The sequence below is a fragment of the Girardinichthys multiradiatus genome, chromosome 5 (assembly GCF_021462225.1).
Source record: "Girardinichthys multiradiatus isolate DD_20200921_A chromosome 5, DD_fGirMul_XY1, whole genome shotgun sequence".
In the NCBI taxonomy this organism is placed as follows: Eukaryota; Metazoa; Chordata; class Actinopteri; order Cyprinodontiformes; family Goodeidae; genus Girardinichthys; species Girardinichthys multiradiatus.
The window spans coordinates 36,556,802-36,576,998 of NC_061798.1; positions in this window are offsets into that span (position 1 = coordinate 36,556,802).

Consider the following 20,197-nt stretch of genomic DNA (forward strand, 5'->3'; position numbering starts at 1 on the left):
AGAGGATGAGAGTTTGTATTGTTAGAGGCATGACGGGTATTTGGACACATGAACCAGACATCTAAAGCCTCCCTGAAAAAAAATCATCTTTTCTTTCTGTATCTGTATCTATCATTCCACTCGGTTGTTCCATCAAATCCCCGGCTTCGGTTTCTTTCTGTTACGCTTGTCATCTGTCTCTATCCAAGCCACTTTTTTACTCAATGAATTGGATCGGTGTCCCCTCTTTCCTGAGGTGTCCCCCCTTTTACCTGTTCTCATTGATTCAAGTTTTGAACTTTCACTCTCACTCACTTACCCAGAAGGTGAAGTTGAATTACAGCCATTAGCTAGCTGTTTCTGTGCACACTCACTGCTTCTGTGCCTCTCTCTTTTCTGCTTTTTACTATCTCTTCAGGGGATCTAAGACTCCATGGTGTTCCAGTCCAGCACTCTGATTTATTTTATATTGAGAAGTGGTGGATAGGGATAGAGAAGTGAGAGCTTCTTGCTGCCATTATCACCACAAATGCGGCCAACTCATCACTGCATGTCCTAGTCTGTATATGAATGGTTTATTTTCTTTTTAGCTTGCACGGCAGCACAAAAGCTGATGCTGAGCAGTATTGTGTATTACATCTGATATGTGATGAAAATCTTTTGTTGAAGCTTGAGAAACAATTTCCATTTGTCTAATCTAAACAATCATTTTGTTCATCTTTTGTTGATCTAAGGCTATTTAAAGAGCTAACATGAGCAATGGTTTTTCTTTTTTATTACACTGCTCAAAAAAATAAAGGGAACACTCAAATAAGCTGAGTGGTACTCTCCAAACAAAAAAGATCAAGAGGGTCTAAAGTGTGTTCTTTATACAGATCTGCACAGTTGAGTGTAAATACAATGGGAATATATAAAAAATAAAGGAAACACTAAAATAACACATCCTAGATCTCAATGAATGAAATATTCTCATTGAATACTTTGTTCTGTACAAAATTGAATGTGCTGACAACAAAATCACACACAAATTATCAATGAAAATCAAATTTATTAACCAATGGAAGCCTGGATTTGGAGTCACACACAAAATTAAGGTGGAAAAACACTACAGGCTGATCCAACTTTGATGTAATGTCCTTAAAACAAGTCAAAATGAGGCTCAGTATTGTGTGTGGCCTCCACGTGCCTGAAAGACCTCCCTACAACGCCTGGGCATGCTCCTGATGAGACGGTGGATGGTCTCCTGAGAGAACCCCTCCTAGACCTGGACTTAAGCATCTGCCAACTCCTGGACAGTCTGTGGTGCAACGTGCGTAGGTGGATGGAGCGAGACATGATGTCCCAGATGTGCTCAATCGGATTCAGGTATACTGAACGGGTGGGCCAGTCCATAGCTTCAATGTCTTCATCTTGCAGGAACTGCTGACACACTCCAGCCACATGAGGTCTAGCATTGTCCTAGGAGGAACCCAGGGCCAACCGCACCAGCATATGGGGTCTGAAGATCTCATCTCGGTACCTAAAGGCAATCAGGCTACCTCTCGCAAGCACATGGAGGGCTGTATGGCCCTCCAGAGAAATGCCACCCCACACCATTACTGACCCACTGCCAAACCGGCCATGCTGAAGAATGTTGCAGGCAGCAGATCGCTCTCCACGGTGTCCTCAGACTCTGTCACGTCTGTCACATGTGCTCAGTGTGAACCTGCTTTCATCTGTGAAGAGCACAAGGCGCCAGTGGTGAATTTGCCAATCCTGGTGTTCTCTGGCAAATGCCCAGCGTCCTGCATGGTGTTGGGCTGTCAGCACAATCCCTCATTTGTGGACGTCTTGCCCTCATACCATCCTCATGGAGTCGGTTTCTAACCGTTTGTGCAGAGACATGCACATTTGTGGCCTGCTGGAGGTCATTTTGCAGGGCTCTGGCAGTGCTCCTCCTCTTCATTCTTACACAAAGGCAGAGGTAGCAGTCTTGCTGCTGGATTGTTGCCCTCCTACAGCCTCCTCCACGTCTCCTGGTGTACTGGCCTGTCTCCTGGTAGCGCCTCCAGGCTCTGGACACTAAGCTGACAGACACAGCAAACCTTCTTGCCACAGCTCGCATTGATGTGCGTTCCTGGATGAGCTGCACTACCTGAGCCACTTGTGCGTCTTGTAGAGTCCGTCTCATGCTACCATGAGTGTGAAAGCACCACAAACATTCAAAAGTGACCAAAACATCCGCCAGAAAGCATAGGTACTGAGAAGTGGTCTGTAGTCCCCACCTGCAGAACCACTCCTTTATTGAGTGTCTCTTGTTAATCACCAAAGATTTAGGGTTAGGAATAGACAACCCCCTGTTGTCTATTCCATTTGCACAACAGCATGTGAAATTGATTGTCAATCAGTGTTGCTTCCTAATTGGACAGTTTGATTTCACAGAAGTTTGATTTAGTTGGAAATATATTGTGTTGTTTAAGTGTTCCCTTTATTTTTTGAGCAGTGTATATCCATTGAGATGCCTTAATGATTTATTTAAAAATCAGATTTTATAAAATTCATTAGGACATACAAGCTAGAAAGAGGTTGCATATATTTATAGTTTTATTTTTGTTTCTTTTCACTGTTGAAATAATAGTATGTTCTCAGTTGTACCTCAAACTTAAAGACCAAAAGATTCAGCTTCAGGTTTGTTCTGCTTTGTAGGAGACCTTTTTACCTTTAACAAATGTATTTTTCATAAATGATTCAAGAATCAGTAAATAATAATCCTGTTGAAAGCTAGAATACATAAAACTTAAAGTTAAAACCAAATACCCAAATAATTTTATATAACTTGTTTTGCATTTTTGGATTCAAAGTTTTTGGATTCCTTCCACAAGACCAATAGGCTCTTGTCATCATGGTTCATTTGATGAGCAAATTTGCACCCAATCTTCAGTATTTTTCACAGTATGTTTTTTTCTTGATGTTATCTATTTTGTGAAATACACCAGTTCTTTCTACATAAAACATCAAAATAACATGACAGTGTCATACTACACAGTTGTAATGGTGATCTCAGGCTTGCAACCTTCCTATTTTCCCCTATCATACACTATATTGGCAAAAGTATTTGTCTGTCTACTTTTACATGCACATGAACTTTGATGACATCCTAGTCTTAATCAATACGGTCCAATTTGTTAACGGACCCACCGTTGACAGCAATGGCAACTTTAACTATTCTGTAAACATCTTCTGCAAGGTTTAGGAGTGTGTTCATAGTTAGATGAGAAAACTAGAAATGCAGCCTCTGCTCTAATTCATCCCAAAGGCGTTGAAGAAGGTTAAGGTCAGGACTCTGTGCAGACCAGTCAAGTCTCTGCACCCAAAACTTTATACATCTGCAGCCATGGAAGTGATTGGAACATTGGAATTCATTGATTTGGTGGTGTGACCCAATACAGTGTAACTCTGGTCATTCTGTCAAAACCCTAATTAACACAGGCGTCCTGTCGCCCTCTGTCTGTTCTGCCATGGTACGAACTCCTCAGCAATTATGCACCCTTTATGGTTGATGAAAACATTTACACTGTGTCTACAGGACAGCTCAGGTCGGGAGTCTATTTTTGCATGATACTAGCATGAGCTAGGTCGGAGTCAATCTACAAAGATCACGTAGCACCAACAGGAAGCTAAACAAACATAACATCCATATTTTTCAAATAATTCACTAAAGACAAACTTGATTTTCTTAAAGGCCTCGTTAGATTAGTAAATATATATATATATATATATATATATATATATATATATATATATATGTATGTAGAATCAGAATCAGAATCAGAAAAGCTTTATTGCCAAGTACGTTTTTGGACATACAAGGAATTTGTTTTGGCGTAGTCTCATATGTACATATTAACAATTGTATACATTACATCAATTATTGGGCTATACACATTAACTTAGGAAATCAAAATCTAACAATTAAACATTAAGTACACCAAAATAAGCAAAACAATATACCTCTGTATTAATTATACTACCCAATTGTAAAGAAGAACTTCTGAAAATATCTGGTTGCAAAAATGAAAAGTGAATGGTGGCAGAGGGCAGACCAGAGATGGATTACTATTACAATTTAAACTTTTTATCACACCACTCCAGTGTAATCTTGCCTTTTACGTTGCTTTTGCAGCAATGGCTTCTTCAGCCCACATCACCGAAGGACTCATTTTACTGTGAATCATTACACAGTCTTACGTGCTTCAGGCCAATATTTTCATACGGGTTTTTCTTTTGTTCCAGAGAATCATTTGCACATTTTTCAAGAAAACACATTTATCAATGAGACACAGAACCTGTCTTTTCCTGAATAACAAACAGTATGGGAATGTCCAGCCGGGCATTCCCATACTGTTTGTCTGAATAGATGAAATTACAGTCAGGTGTCTGGAAATTGTACCCAAGGATGAAACTTAACTTGTGAAGGTCCACAGTTCTCTTCCTGCTATGTTGTCTGATTTGTTTTGATTTTCTGTGATGTTATGCAAGGATGCAGTGTGCTTAAGGTAGCGTTTTAAATTACATCTAAGACTGTTCCTCCTATTAAGTAAGTTGTTGTTAATTAAGGAGAATCAGAAGCTTACGAAGCAATGACATCATCAACTGGGATTTTACAAATCTTATTGCATGTAAACTTCTAAATTTACAAATTAAAGAAATAAAAGTATTCCCAGGAAAAAATACATTTTGGTGACCTAAAACAGGAAAATTGTTAGTGTGATTTCATGTCAGACAATGGGACAAATATTTGTCTTTTTAGACGGTGTAAATAAATATTTGGTTTTAACAGAAGATATTTTATTTTTTTTTAAGCGTTATTAGTTTCACAAACAGAAGTGGTTTACATAAATTGAACTGTAGTGTTAACTTTTTCTTTCTATTATGTTGTTTGCTGAGAACAATGAGAAGCATGCACAGTTATTAGTGAGTTGGCCTATGACATCTAATTTTGCTCACTTTTTAACTAACATTTTATTTAAAAAAAAGATGTTTATTTCTCCATAACTGTAGCAACAACTTACAATGCTGGATAAACTGCTTACATTTCTTTCAACAATACAAATATTTCTCAATATCTCACTGTTCTTAAACAACCAGTCATATCAACCAGCTTTTCTGAATTTAAAAAAAGTCATCATCGGAAGGTTCAGCTACAAGACCACAGGTTTTCCTCACAGGCTTTACTCCTCCAGAATATTAGTTTGATAAATAAAAACATTATCTTTATGAGATACAGAGATTTATTGAGCGTGGATACGTGGATTGTATGGCTCATTGTAATGTCTGTTCTCTTGGTTTGTGATACATATATCATTTTATGTATGTACTGTGTGTGGACTTGTATACAGGTATTTATGTGTATTGGCTGATTATGTAATTTTGATCAATGTATATTTGTAAATGTAATAAGTGTTAGAAAGTGGTTGGGTTAAAAAACTGGAAACCTTCTGCTAATGTAAATTGTGTGAAGAACTGTGATAACTTCTATATTATTTGTTTGTTTTCTGTACATTTGAATTTGCCAGCTATAAATAATACATATTGATAGAGAAGATACTGGGTAGTGTTTAAAATTATAAATCAAACCCTTTTTCCCTGTTTGATTTTTGTTTATGGTTAGTTGCGTTTAAAGTTCCAAATGTTAGTTCAACTTTGTGTGCACTGGAAAAAAGTTCTATTTGTGCATGCTGATGTGTGTTTCTTGACTCTCTAGGGGTTCCGCAGTTTATGAGTTTGACACAGCAGGGGTTATCTACCGCTGATCTGATGTTTAACTCTGTAGGAGGTATGCTATAGCTGACTCAAAATGTTAACAATGAAGTCAACAAATTTACTCTTTATTTTTTTTTATTTTTTGTTTTTACACTAAACCAGTATTGAGAAATAGTCTGATGTGAACAAAACACACTGCATGCTATCATTAAAAACCTGCTGAAAACATCTGAAAAGTAGACAATACATTGATTATAAATAATGCAAATGTAAGATTCCCCCACTGTGAAAGACCTTAAATCACAATTTTAAACAATCACAATTCTCCAAGTTATCATACAAAAAACAGTGGTAAGTTGCAAAAATAAATTTTGGGTTTGGGCATCTAAAGCCAAGAAATAGTTATGACCTTAAAAGAGGGGTTTTGAAATTCACATTTTCATGTTGACTTGAAGATAAATGATAGACTGAAGACGCTTTCCGTTGAATTAGCTTAAAGCCAAACTCAGATTAGAAACAAGGATTTTAAGTAATTATTTATAATCCAATTGTCTTGAATATCAAAGGAGTCAATGTTGACAATTTCAAATAATGTTGAATGTCTGAGTGAACATTTTCAGACGTTCTAAATAAAGAATCAGACAGAAAATTGACAAGTAGAGAATTGTTGCACAATAGAAAAGGTTAGCAGTCTCACTTGTGTTACCTGGTCCTGGGCCTTGTTTGGTAACAGTTATTTACTCCCTGGTTTACTGATATAACTGTTTATGACTTACAAATGGATCTAAGGCATGAAGTCCAATAAATCTGACAAACTGGTAACAAGTTAGGCAGACAAACCAAACCTTTTGGACTTCTAGCTGTTGACCTACTTTGCATTAGCGTCACCTTGTAGGCAGCTACTAGCTGCTAGAGAAAAGGAATGTTTTTGTAATTTCCTTCTGCTTATAGTGAGGGCAAAATATCTGCAAAAAGCCTTCAATGTGCATTGGTAAAGTCCAATGCAGGGCACCTGGTTTTAAATGGTGGTTAAAATATCCTTGCTCTAGTTTCACTGCCTTCTGCTTGCATCTGCATCAATGTGCCTGAGATGATGTATTCGGTTAAAACTCTGCATTTTAATAGCAAAGCGATAAAGATGTAACAGTTACACTAACTGTAATTAGACTTTTCTACAGCCATGCAATTCATTAATTAAAGCCATTACATATTTTTTCTCTTCTAGGACATTAACTTATGAAACTGCAGGACAAGGAGGAAAACAAACTTATACATCTGAGCTGGAGCATACAACTACACTGCACAGAAAGTGCTTAATGACAGCTCGTCAGCACTTTCTAATCCTTCATGATATAATATCTTCACATTGCCCACCCTAAAATAGAGTACATTAAAGTTTGTAGTTATAATGTGACTAATTCCATACTATGCGATACAGATGGTTGACTCACCTGGGAACATGGATGGTTACTTACTTACTATCTGACTAATTCAGCTAATATTATCTGATAACTTGAGTGAACTTGTAGAACCCTTAAATTTCACCCCCAGATGATCAGTCTATCTTCTATAGAATTCACAGCGTTCTGCTCTGAATTCAATACACAAGCATTACAGAGGTTCTTTATATTTCTTCAGGTAGGACATGCTTTTCAAAATGTTTGCATAAATGACAACAAAGAAACAGTGTAATAGCAGCTTTGGCTACAAAATTGAAAAGGCAGCGTGTTCACACATTTTTACATGTCTGAAAATGTGTGCAAGTCTTCGCTCTATAATTCTGAATAGATGTAAAACTGACCATAAGAGCCAATCATCTACCTTCCATAAATTATCATAGGAAAGACTATAAATATACTTCACTTGCTGCCTATTTTTAAATCAGTAACATAAAATTCCTTTGAGAGGGAGAACAGAAACTTCAGAGTTTAACAAAGTCCCCTGGCATTAGTAACAAATAAAAACTGAGCGAGAGGCAGAGTCTTGCCCTGGCAATATTTTATTCAACTAAAGTAAATGCGTAGTTGCCATAAAAGGCCCAAAAAAGCAAAGAGGGGACTGAATGCAAGAGGTTTTATCAACGCCAGAAGGGGAAGTCATCATCCTGAGGCAGTAAATCAGTGAATCCAGAACACACTCAACAATACTTGTGTCCTCTACTAGAAGAACACTGGCTTTGTCTCGCAGAGAAACTACAGGTCCTTCTCAAAATATTAGCATATTGTGATAAAGTTCATTATTTTCCATAATGTCATGATGAAAATTTAACATTCATATATTTTAGATTCATTGCACACTAACTGAAATATTTCAGGTCTTTTATTGTCTTAATACGGATGATTTTGGCATACAGCTCATGAAAACCCAAAATTCCTATCTCACAAAATTAGCATATTTCATCTGACCAATAAAAGAAAAGTGTTATTAATACAAAAAACGTCAACCTTCAAATAATCATGTACAGTTATGCACTCAATACTTGGTCGGGAATCCTTTTGCAGAAATGACTGCTTCAATGCGGCGTGGCATGGAGGCAATCAGCCTGTGGCACTGCTGAGGTCTTATGGAGGCCCAGGATGCTTCAATATCGGCCTTTAGCTCATCCAGAGTGTTGGGTCTTGAGTCTCTCAACGTTCTCTTCACAATATCTCACAGATTCTCTATGGGGTTCAGGTCAGGAGAGTTGGCAGGCCAATTGAGCACAGTGATACCATGGTCAGTAAGCCATTTACCAGTGGTTTTGGCACTGTGAGCAGGTGCCAGGTCGTGCTGAAAAATTAAATCTTCATATCTCCATAAAGCTTTTCAGCAGATGGAAGCATGAAGTGCTCCTGATAGCTAGCTGCATTGACCGTGCCCTTGATAAAACACAGTGGACCAACACCAGCAGCTGACACGGCACCCCAGACCATCACTGACTGTGGGTACTTGACACTGGACTCCTGGCATTTTGGCATTTCCTTCTCCCCAGTCTTCCTCCAGACTCTAGCACCTTGATTTCCGAATGACATGCAGAATTTGCTTTCATCCGAAAAAATTACTTTGGACCACTGAGCAACAGTCTAGTGCTGCTTCTCTGTAGCCCAGGTCAGGCGCTTCTGCCGCTGTTTCTGGTTCAAAAGTGGCTTGACCTGGGGAATGCGGCACCTGTAGCCCATTTCCTGCACACGCCTGTGCACGGTGGCTCTGGATGTTTCTACTCCAGACTCACTCCACTGCTTCCGCAGGTCCCCCAAGGTCTGGAATCGGCCCTTCTCCACAATCTTCCTCAGGGTCTGGTCACCTCTTCTTGTTGTGCAGCGTTTTCTGCCACACTTTTTCCTTCCCACAGACTTCCCACTGAGGTGCCTTGATACAGCGCTCTGGGAACAGCCTATTCGTTCAGAAATTTCTTTCTGTGTCTTACCCTCTTGCTTGAGAGTGTCAATAGTGGCCTTCTGGACAGCAGTCAGGTCAGCAGTCTTACCCATGATTGGGGTTTTGAGTGATGAACCAGGCTGGGAGTTTTAAAGGCCTCAGGTATCTTTTGCAGGTGTTTAGAGTTAACTCGTTGATTCAGATGATTAGGTTCATAGCTCGTTTAGAGACCCTTTTAATGATATGCTAATTTTGTGAGAGAGGAATTTTGGGTTTTCATGAGCTGTATGCCAAAATCATCCATATTAAGACAATAAAAGACCTGAAATATTTCAGTTAGTGTGCAATGAATCTAAAATATATGAACGTTAAATTTTCATCATGACATTATGGAAAATAATGAACTTTATCACAATATGCTAATATTTTGAGAAGGACCTGTACAGCGGTGATATTTTAACCACCATTTAGAGCCAAGTGTTTATCAGAGCTCTGTTGTGGACTTTATTAATGCACTTTGAAGCCGTTTTGAAGATGTTTTGTCCTCACTACAAGCAGAAGGAAATCACAAAAACATCCTTTTTCTCTAGCAGCTAGTGATGCTAATGCAAAGTAAGTCAACAGCTGGACGTCCGAAGGGTCGGGTTTGTCCGCCCAACTTGTTACCAGTTTGTTAGATTTTGTGGACTACATGCCTTGGATCCATTTTTAAGTCATAAACAGTTATATCAGTAACCCAGGGAGTAAATAGTTTTATGAAGAAGGGCGTCATGTACATGCTTTTTTATAGGTTTTAGCCAAATGTTGACACCTTAACAGATCATCTACTATATAAAAGGTCACACATGAGATAACTGGAAACCAGAATGTGTGAAAATACAGTACAGACCAAAAGTTTGGACACACCTCATTCAAAGAGTTTTCTTTATTTTCATGACTATGAATATTGTAGATTCACACTGGAGGCATCACAACTATGAATTAACACATGTGGAATTATATACTGAACAAAAAAGTGTGAAACAACTGAAAATATGTCTTCTATATTCTAGGTTCTTCAAAGTAGCCACCTTTTGTTTTGATTACTGCTTCACACACTCTTGGCATTCTGTTGATGAGCTTCAAGAGGTAGTAACCTGAAATGGTTTTCCAACAGTCTTGAAGGAGTTCCCAGAGATGCTTAGCACTTGTTGGCCCTTTTGCCTTCACTCTGCGGTCCAGCTCACCTCAAACCTTCTCGATCGGGTTCAGGTCCGGTGTCTGTGGAGGCCAGGTCATCTGGCGCTGCACCCCATCACTCTCCTTCTTGGTCAAATAGCCCTTACACAGCCTGGAGGTGTGTTTGGGGTCAGTGTCCTGTTGAAAAATAAATGATGGTCCAACTAGACGCAAACTTGATGGAATCGCATGCTGCTGCAAGATGCTGTGGTAGCCATGCTGGTTCAGTATGCCTTCAATTTTGAATAAATCCCCAACAGTGTCACCAGCAAAGCACCCCCACAATATCACACCTCCTCCTCCATGCTTCACGGTGGTAACCAGTCATGTAGAGTCCATCCGTTCACCTCTTCTGCGCCGCACAAAGACACGGTGGTTGGAACCAACGATCTCAAACTTGGACTGATCAGACCAAAGCATAGATTTCCACTGGTCTAATGTCCATTCCTTGTGTTCTTTAGCCCAAACAAGTCTCTTCTGCTTGTTGCCTGTCCTCAGCAGTGGTTTCCAAGCAGCAATTTTACCATGAAGGCCTGATTCACACAGTCTCCTCTTAACAGTTGTTCTAGAGATGTGTCTGCTGCTAAAACTCTGTGTGGCATTGACCTGTTCTCTAATCTGAGCTGCTGTTAACCTGCAATTTCTGAGGCTGGTGACTCAGATGAACTTATCGTCCGCAGCAGAAGTGACTCTTGGTCTTCCTTTCCTGGGGCGGTCCTCATGTGAGCCAGTTTCTTTATAGCGCTTGATGATTTTTGCGACTGCACTTGGGGACACTTTCAAAGTTTTCCCAATTGTTTGGACTGACTGACCTTCATTTCTTAAAGTAATGATGGCCACTCGTTTTTCTTTACTTAGCTGCTTTTTTTCTTGCTATAATACAAATTTCAACAGTCTATTCAGTAGGACTATCAGCTGTGTACTGTATCCACCTTCTGCACAACACAACTGATGGTCCCAACCCCATTTATATGGCTTGAAATCCCACTTATTAAACCTGACAGGGCACACCTGTGAAGTGAAAACCATTTCAGGTGACTACCTCTTGAAGTTCATCAACAGAATGCCAAGAGTGTGTGAAGCAGTAATCAAAGCAAAAGGTGTCCAAACTTTTGGTCTGTACTGTACCTTTCTCATCTGTCTCATCAGTTTTACAGCTATGAAGCTGTAATTGACTAGATTTAAGGATATGTTAGAACACTGAATGGTAACATGTCTAGTAACATGATATTGTCTGCTTTGTTTGCAGACAATATCGTGGTTAAAGTGTTCTTTATTGGTACTCTATTCTGTATCGTAAAATTCCTTTAATCAGTTTGTGTAAAGAACATATCAACTACATTGAAGGTAAACTGTTTGTGGGATTATAGCTTTTACCGGTATATCAATATAGTGTACTCTGATCAGGGATAATATTACGACCACCTGTAAAGTTGTGAGGACAGGGCTTTCATCATTTCCATCTGAATGGTAAGCAGGTTAGCAGCCCATACACAAGAAACTGTGATGCACAGAGGATTTTGACACTTTTTCTATAATAATCAATATTACTTTCTTTACCAGTTTGAGTAACCAATGCCCTTCTGTTCACTCCCTTATATTAAGTCTTGGCCATTCATAACCCTGTTGTCAGTTCACCTCTGTTATTTTTTTAGACCACATTTGATAAATACTGACCACTTCATACTAGTGATGTGTCAGTCACGAACAAAACGTCTCTTAGAGCTTAGAACTCTTTGAAGTGAATGACAGGAGTTTTCTTCCTGCTTTTCTCTCTTTCTCACACACACTTTTTTCTCTTCAAACCACACGTGATTGGTCAATATGTGTGTCGTCATCTCTGTACTAGCAGAGGGGTGGAGGGTCAGCGTTGTAAACACTGGCTGACTATTTGGCAAAGGGTGTAGTCAGCACTACAACATAATGCATGAGGCTTCTGTTAAAATTCATGGGATCTGATCAATGTTGCTGCTTACGATGGTGTTCAATGTTAATATAATTGTGAATTTTAGTTGCATTGTTTATGAAACACTGGGTTCACATTAAAATTAGACTTTGTTTACTGGTGTCCAGGTGATGCTGAATTTTAAATTAATAATTTATTCAGGTTCTATATTTAGGTTATTGTGGACAATAAATTAATTCAACTAACACAACTCTTAAAAGCTTTGGGATCTTTGGGATCCAGCTTTTTTAAATCAGCTGATCCAACAGAACTGGTTCTCTAAATAAAAGGAGCCAGAGTTCTTATCACTACTGCAGACATGGAACACCCCACAAGAGCTGCAGTTTTGGAGATGCTGTGAATGAGTTGTCTAGTCATTACAATTTGTCTCTTTGTCAAACTTACTTAAATTTGAACACTTCTCATCCTTTGCTGGTTCTAACACATAACCTTTAGAACCCATTGTTAACTTTCTGCCTAGCATATCACACCCACTAGCAGCTGCCATAATGAAGAGATAAAAAGTGCTATTAATTTCAGAAACCAGTGGTCATGTTATGCCTGTGTTAAGTATTTTGTTTGTTGCTGCATCTGTAATTATCCACCACAGAGATATTTTGTACTTTAAAATATTCTATGACTAAAATTCCTTTATTCTCTCTTGTGTACAGAGCTGCAGTGGTCCATAGGTGTCAGCAAATCCAAAAGCCACAACACAAATCCAAAAGCCACAACACGAATATCAAAGCAACAACACGGTTTTTATTTACTCCTTTACATATTTCTGATAGTATATAAGCCTTTCCTGTCTAAAATTTTCATTTTTATTAATCTTTTAATTTTATTCTTGTTTAGTAATCAGCCATATAAAATGTTCTTAGATATACACATATAACACTGTGAAATAAAATACATTAATAACAAATACCATCATACCAAATACCATGTATTTGTAAACCTTTAATGACTTAAAGACTGACATTAACTTTCTGAACAAAGTTAAAATTAATTTATTTGAAGGGCATAATAATAATAAACCAAATATTAACAATAGATATCGTTTGACAACTTCAACTCATTGGGCAAAGTCAGAGGGAGAATGAAAACCGCCCAGTCAGTTGACAGCTGGCAAAGCGAGCCGGCTATCAGTACAGTGGGAGCGGAAGTCTCCAAACACGTCGGAGCACATTTGCAACCAAGCGATATCTTGATAAACAGAGCAGATGTTTCAGGTTTACAGAGCTATATTCTCTCCCAAAAACATTGTAAAACTTAATTTTGTTTCATAGAAAGCGCCATTGCATCTTCCGTTTGAACAATCCACTTTGACCCGCAATGAATCATGGGATAGGGTGGGATACGAAGGATACACCGGACCCATCCTGTAAATCTGTGAAAAAGAAGGACAGATTTACAGGATGGGTCCGGTGTATCCTTCGTGTCCCACCAGAGCCATCCTGTAAATCTGGGGAAAAGAAGGACAGATTTGTCAGCCGCATTTTGAGGAGCCTTCGAATTTGGACAGCCTTCGCCGCCTTGCTGTGATGTAATCGGCCAACAAATGCAGCCTTTGAAGGAGGCAGCCCCTGAATTTCGACACAACAATGGGTTACAGATTTTGGTGTAACACCGTACCGTCACTTCAACTGCAGGTCATTTCCGTTGTCTCTTTTGTATTCGTGTTGTGGCTTTTGTATTTCCCTTGTGGCTTTTTGTATGCATGTTGTAGCTATTCTTTTTCCATTGTGGCTATTGTATTCCTGTTGTGGCTTTTGTATTTCCATTGTGGCTTTTTCTATTCGTGTTGTTGCTTTTGTATTTCCGTTGTGGCTTTTTGTATTTGTGTTGTGGCTTTTGTATTCGCGTTGCGGCTTTCATATTTCCATTGTGGCTTTTGTATTTCCAATGTGTCTTTTGTATTTCCAATGTGTCTTTTGTATTTCCGTTGTGTATTTCCGTTGTGTTGTGGCATTTGTATTTGTGTTGTGGCTTTTCTATTTCTGCTGTGGCTTTTGTATTTTGCCTGAGACCTCTGTGCCACCGTACAGATGGGTTAAAGTATCCTGTAAACTGTGGACAAAAACCTTTGATCTAATCTGTCTTCTAAGATGAGCTCCTTCATACTTCAGTCAGTTCAACATTGCTGCAAAAAAATAACTTATTTTCCTCCCAGACATGAAAGCACCTGTGAAGTTTAGGGTAAAAATATCTAATTTAGTGATTAAACAAGGATAAGGAAAGAAGTGTTTGAATTAGGGAAATATTTTGTGTATTTTTGTTTCTTAAAAAAAACTGCATTTCTTTACAATAAAATGTTAATGTCAATGTAAACATTTTTTAAATATCACTTTACAACAAACAAGCCTTTGAATCCGATATTTTCGTCATAAAAAGCTGTAGAGATGTTTTACAAAATTTAATTGAAGTTGTAGGGGCAAATGATTTGGAAGGATTTAAAACATAGTTTTAAAAAGAACTTGGGGCCTATGACTCCAGGCTTGAAAGAAAGATTGATTTATCACACTTTACAGCATTTTGATATTTATTTATACAGCACACATGAAGTTGGTCTTTTTTCTATTGATTCTTAACTCATTTACTCCTGAATCCACAAATGGATTCATTTTTGCTAGGGCTCTGATGGTGTTTTTTTTATGTTGTTCAGAAACAACTTAATTGCTGCATTTTTCTTGTTTGCCTTCATACCACGAAACAGGAGCAGCATTCATGTCTTGTCTTCTGTCCTTCTGAGTTAGAATATACAACAGAGTGTGTTTCTTTTTCTACAGTTGGCACATTTTGGACTCAGATGAAACAAATATAATTTTATTCAAGAGAAGATTACTACAAAACTATGGTTTAACAAAAGTTACATTATTTCACAGTCAAATTTTGGAAAGTACTGAGGAATTGACAGGATATCAAAAAAACTGAGCAGATCTTTCATCTCAACTGTTTAACGCAACCTGAGCTGTCAAGTATTTTACTGATGTGTGAAAGACACAACTTGTCTCATGAAGGTCAGCACTGGTAATGGTAAAAGATTGTCTTTCAGTGCAAGCAGTTCTTTAGCAAGTAGTAGAGTCATTAGACCTGGAGAATTAAAACATTTGTTTCCTCACCATTCATCCTATGTTCCTTCATGTTGTTGACATCTCAAAGTTCAGTAAAGACAAATTAAGTCAGCTTTGACTCTCACTTTGTTTTCTTGATAAATTACTTGGCGTAAGGTTGATTGATAGTGTTTTGGTGATTTCAGTATAGACTAAATCATTCTCAACACTCCTTATCAACAAGGTGTTCTGTTTCAGGGTAATTTGTAAAGGTTTTGTGACAGTATCCCTGCTCTTTAGTCAACACTTGAAAACAAACACTCCAAACAAAAAAATTTATAATCTGTAGAATTTGTACTTAGAGCAACAGGAGGTTTGTAGACTTTGTGTATTATATAAGCAAAATATTCACCTTTCAAGACCAAACATGCCATTTCATCAGAATATCTATTTGGAGATGACTGCAATTAATGTTAATAACATTAAATATATGATACTGAGAATTTCAAAACATCTGCCAGGCTAGTGAAAGGCGCTTGTTTTATACATGAAACAATAAAATTAGGATTGAGACTAAACTGAACAATGTACTTGCTCATGCTTCAAAGAAGAATACAAACTAATTACTATCTATTAAGAGCAAAAAAACATACTACAATATCATCAACAGAGGAGAACCTCCTGTATGTTAATATACCTGCTCAAGAGTTATAGTTATTATATCCAACTTCTGCTTATCATCTTATGTTGTCAGGGTCTTAACAAGTTTGCTTATTTTGTATTTCACTATATGTTACATCAGTCCTCCTTAATCAGCATTGTTTTCTTCCGGTTTCTTTTTGCTTTGATGTGAGCATCTCACCTCTAATTTCAGGGACACTCGCCTGTGTTGTTCATTCTGAGTCAAGCAGGAATCCGTTATTTTTGCATCTCATTTTGTTTCTGTTTTTTGTGGTGGGTGATGATTTGACAGGATCAAACTGATGCTAATGATTTCGACTGTCTAGTCAAAATGATGGAATGATGGATGCCCTTGTGTGCTGCAGGTACAGGTCCTTCTCAAAATATTAGCATATTGTGATAAAGTTAATTATTTTCCATAATGTCATGATGAAAATTTAACATTCATATATTTTAGATTCATTGCACACTAACTGAAATATTTCAGGTCTTTTATTGTCTTAATACGGATGATTTTGGCATACAGCTCATGAAAACCCAAAATTCCTATCTCACAAAATTAGCATATTTCATCCGACCAATAAAAGAAAAGTGTTTTTAATACAAAAAACGTCAACCTTCAAATAATCATGTACAGTTATGCACTCAATACTTGATCGGGAATCCTTTTGCAGAAATGACTGCTTCAATGCGGCGTGGCATGGAGGCAATCAGCCTGTGGCACTGCTGAGGTCTTATGGAGGCCCAGGATGCTTCGATAGCGGCCTTTAGCTCATCCAGAGTGTTGGGTCTTGAGTCTCTCAACGTTCTCTTCACAATATCCCACAGATTCTCTATGGGGTTCAGGTCAGGAGAGTTGGCAGGCCAATTGAGCACAGTGATACCATGGTCAGTAAACCATTTACCAGTGGTTTTGGCACTGTGAGCAGGTGCCAGGTCGTGCTGAAAAATTAAATCTTCATCTCCATAAAGCTTTTCCGCAGATGGAAGCATGAAGTGCTCCAAAATCTCCTGATAGCTAGCTGCATTGACCCTGCCCTTGATAAAACACAGTGGACCAACACCAGCAGCTGACACGGCAGCCCAGACCATCACTGACTGTGGGTACTTGACACTGGACTTCTGGCATTTTGGCATTTCCTTCTCCCCAGTCTTCCTCCAGACTCTGGCACCTTGATTTCCGAATGACATGCAGAATTTGCTTTCATCCGAAAAAAGTACTTTGGACCACTGAGCAACAGTCCAGTGCTGCTTCTCTGTAGCCCAGGTCAGGCGCTTCTGCCGCTGTTTCTGGTTCAAAAGTGGCTTGACCTGGGAAATGCGGCACCTGTAGCCCATTTCCTGCACACGCCTGTGCACGGTGGCTCTGGATGTTTCTACTCCAGACTCAGTCCACTGCTTCTGCAGGTCCCCCAAGGTCTGGAATCAGCCCTTCTCCACAATCTTCTTCAGGGTCCGGTCACCTCTTCTCGTTGTGCAGCGTTTTCTGCCACACTTTTTCCTTCCCACAGACTTCCCACTGAGGTGCCTTGATACATCACTCTGGGAACAGCCTATTCGTTCAGAAATTTATTTCTGTGTCTTACCCTCTTGCTTGAGAGTGTCAATAGTGGCCTTCTGGACAGCAGTCAGGTCGGCAGTCTTACCTATGATTGGGGTTTTGAGTGATGAACCAGGCTGGGAGTTTTAAAGGCCTCAGGAATCTTTTGAAGGTGTTTAGAGTTAACTCGTTGATTCAGATGATTAGGTTCATAGCTCGTTTAGAGACCCTTTTAATGATATGCTAATTTTGTGAGAGAGGAATTTTGAGTTTTCATGAGCTGTATGCCAAAATCATCCGTATTAAGACAATAAAAGACCTGAAATATTTCAGTTAGTGTGCAATGAATCTAAAATATATGAATGTTAAATTTTCATCATGACATTATGGAAAATCATGAACTTTATCACAATATGCTAATATTTTGAGAAGGACCTGTATGTGCACAAATGACAGCTGGAAAATTCCTGTCTGACAGACAGACAGACAGACAGATTAAAATATTATAATACACTACTATATAGTGTGCGCACAAAATACTAATTTGTTCCCACGAAATACTAATTCGTGCCCACGAAATACTAATTTGTTCCCACGAAGTAGGCATCAAGTGACCTGTGTTGCAGGAGATAATGTAACTCATAAGTGATGGAGCTCAGTGTACTGTGGATGTGTAAATGTGTATGTGTGCATACGTGCCGTGGCGCTATGCGATGTCAGACTGGGACCAAGAAGAAGAGTGCAGAGAGAGTAGAGTCTGCGTGCAGTTGTGTGTTTTGTCAGTATGCACGACGGCGACCGGGGAGGAAGTACAGCTGGCCATGGTACATTTAACGTGCAATCAGTGTGCAGTACAGTGCAGTAAAAAACTCCGCTGCTTCAGTAATCCGGTCCCTTCATTATTATAGAAGTCAGGGAGTTAACCCTGAAGTGAACAACCATTTCGGCCCTGGAGGAAGCATCTCTCCTGTGTTTCCTGACCGTGGTCAGGAAAAGGAAGCAGGAAGGGTTAACACCTGGTTCTTAATATTCTACTTAAATGCCTCTCACTAATGATGATTCTGTGCAATGCCAGGCTTTTCAGAATCTCTTTGTAGCTCCTCCCCAGCCTAAAATAAAACTCGGTCATACTATCCCTGTCCATCCAGCTGTTGTTTTGTTCCTCCATATGTTTGAGAAAGTTTTAGTATTTGGTGCGCACATTATATGTCGTGGGAATGAATTTGTATTGCGTGCAAATATGATGTATATATTTTGTGGGCAAAAATTAATATTTTGTGGGCACAAATTAATATTTCGTGGGCACAAATTCATGCGCACGCTATAGTATTTTTTTCCCGCTATGTCAGTTCCTGGGCGCCATAATTTTCAAAGGTACTTTTAATCTGGGCATCACAGGAATGCATTTTGTAATTTATTGAGTATGACTATATATTAAGATACTGGCTGGGCCACTACAAGATGTAAATATTATAGAACCAGTCTGAAGAAACATGTTGGTAAAAATAAAAGACTACTTTAGATCTAAACCTGCCATGGATATGAATATATGTTATTAAAATTAAAAGATGAAACTCTTGCTGGGTAAGTTTTATCGAGTTAAAACACTTTTAGACCAATACAGTATGATTAATTAATTTTACAAATTTGGACAATAACATGTTGGACACATCACAGCAAAATGTGCTGAGACAAAATAGATCAGTGCACTTCAGCCATTGGTAGTTTTATTTGCAGAATCTGTGATGCTGAGAATCACTGTGCCCCACCAGCTGTAGCAGCTGTCCATGACCAGATGCCCATGATTTGGCTTGTGATAGGGATTTAATAGGGTGTGTTTCTTTGATGTCCATCACACCCCTCTGATGGGATTAATTTTCAGGAAGTTGGTGTGATTCAATGTTATTGTGAATATTTGATATTTATGTAAAGTTTAACATGTTCAAACAAAAGGGCGTCCATCAGTGCACTTGGCACCAGGACACCCTAGGCAGGAGGTCAATGATCGACTTTGTTGTCGTATCATCAGACCTTCAGCCGCATGTTTTGGACACTCGGGTGAAGAGAGGGGCTGAGCTGTCCACTGATCACCACCTGGTGGTGAGGTGGATCCACTGGAGGAAGAGAAAGGCGGACAGACTTGGCAGGCCCAAGCACATAGACAGGGTCTGCTGGGAACGTCTGGCGGAGCCCTTGGCCAGGGATGTATTCAACTCCCACCTCCGGAAGAGCTTTGACCATATTCTGGGGGATGTTGGAGACATAGAGTCCGAGTGGACCATGTTGTCCGCATCTATTGTCGATGCTGCTGCCCGTAACTGTGGCCATAAGGTCTGCGGTGCCTGTTGCGGCAGCAATCCCCGAACCCGGTGGTGGACACCGGCAGTAAGGGATGCTGTCAAGCTGAAGAAGGAGTCCTATCAGCTGTAGTTGGCTTGTGGGACTCCTGAGGAGGCTGACAGGTACCGTAAGGGCAGCGTGCCGCGGCCGGGGCGGTGGCAGAGGCAAAAACTTGGGCCTGGGAGGAGTTCGGTGAGGCCATGGAGAAGGACTACAGGTTGGCCTCGAATCGATTCTGGCAAACTGTCCGGCGCCTCAGGAGGGGGAAGCAGTGCTTCGCCAACACTGTTTACAATGGGGGTGGGAGGCTGCTGACCTCGACTGAGAACATTATCGGGCAGT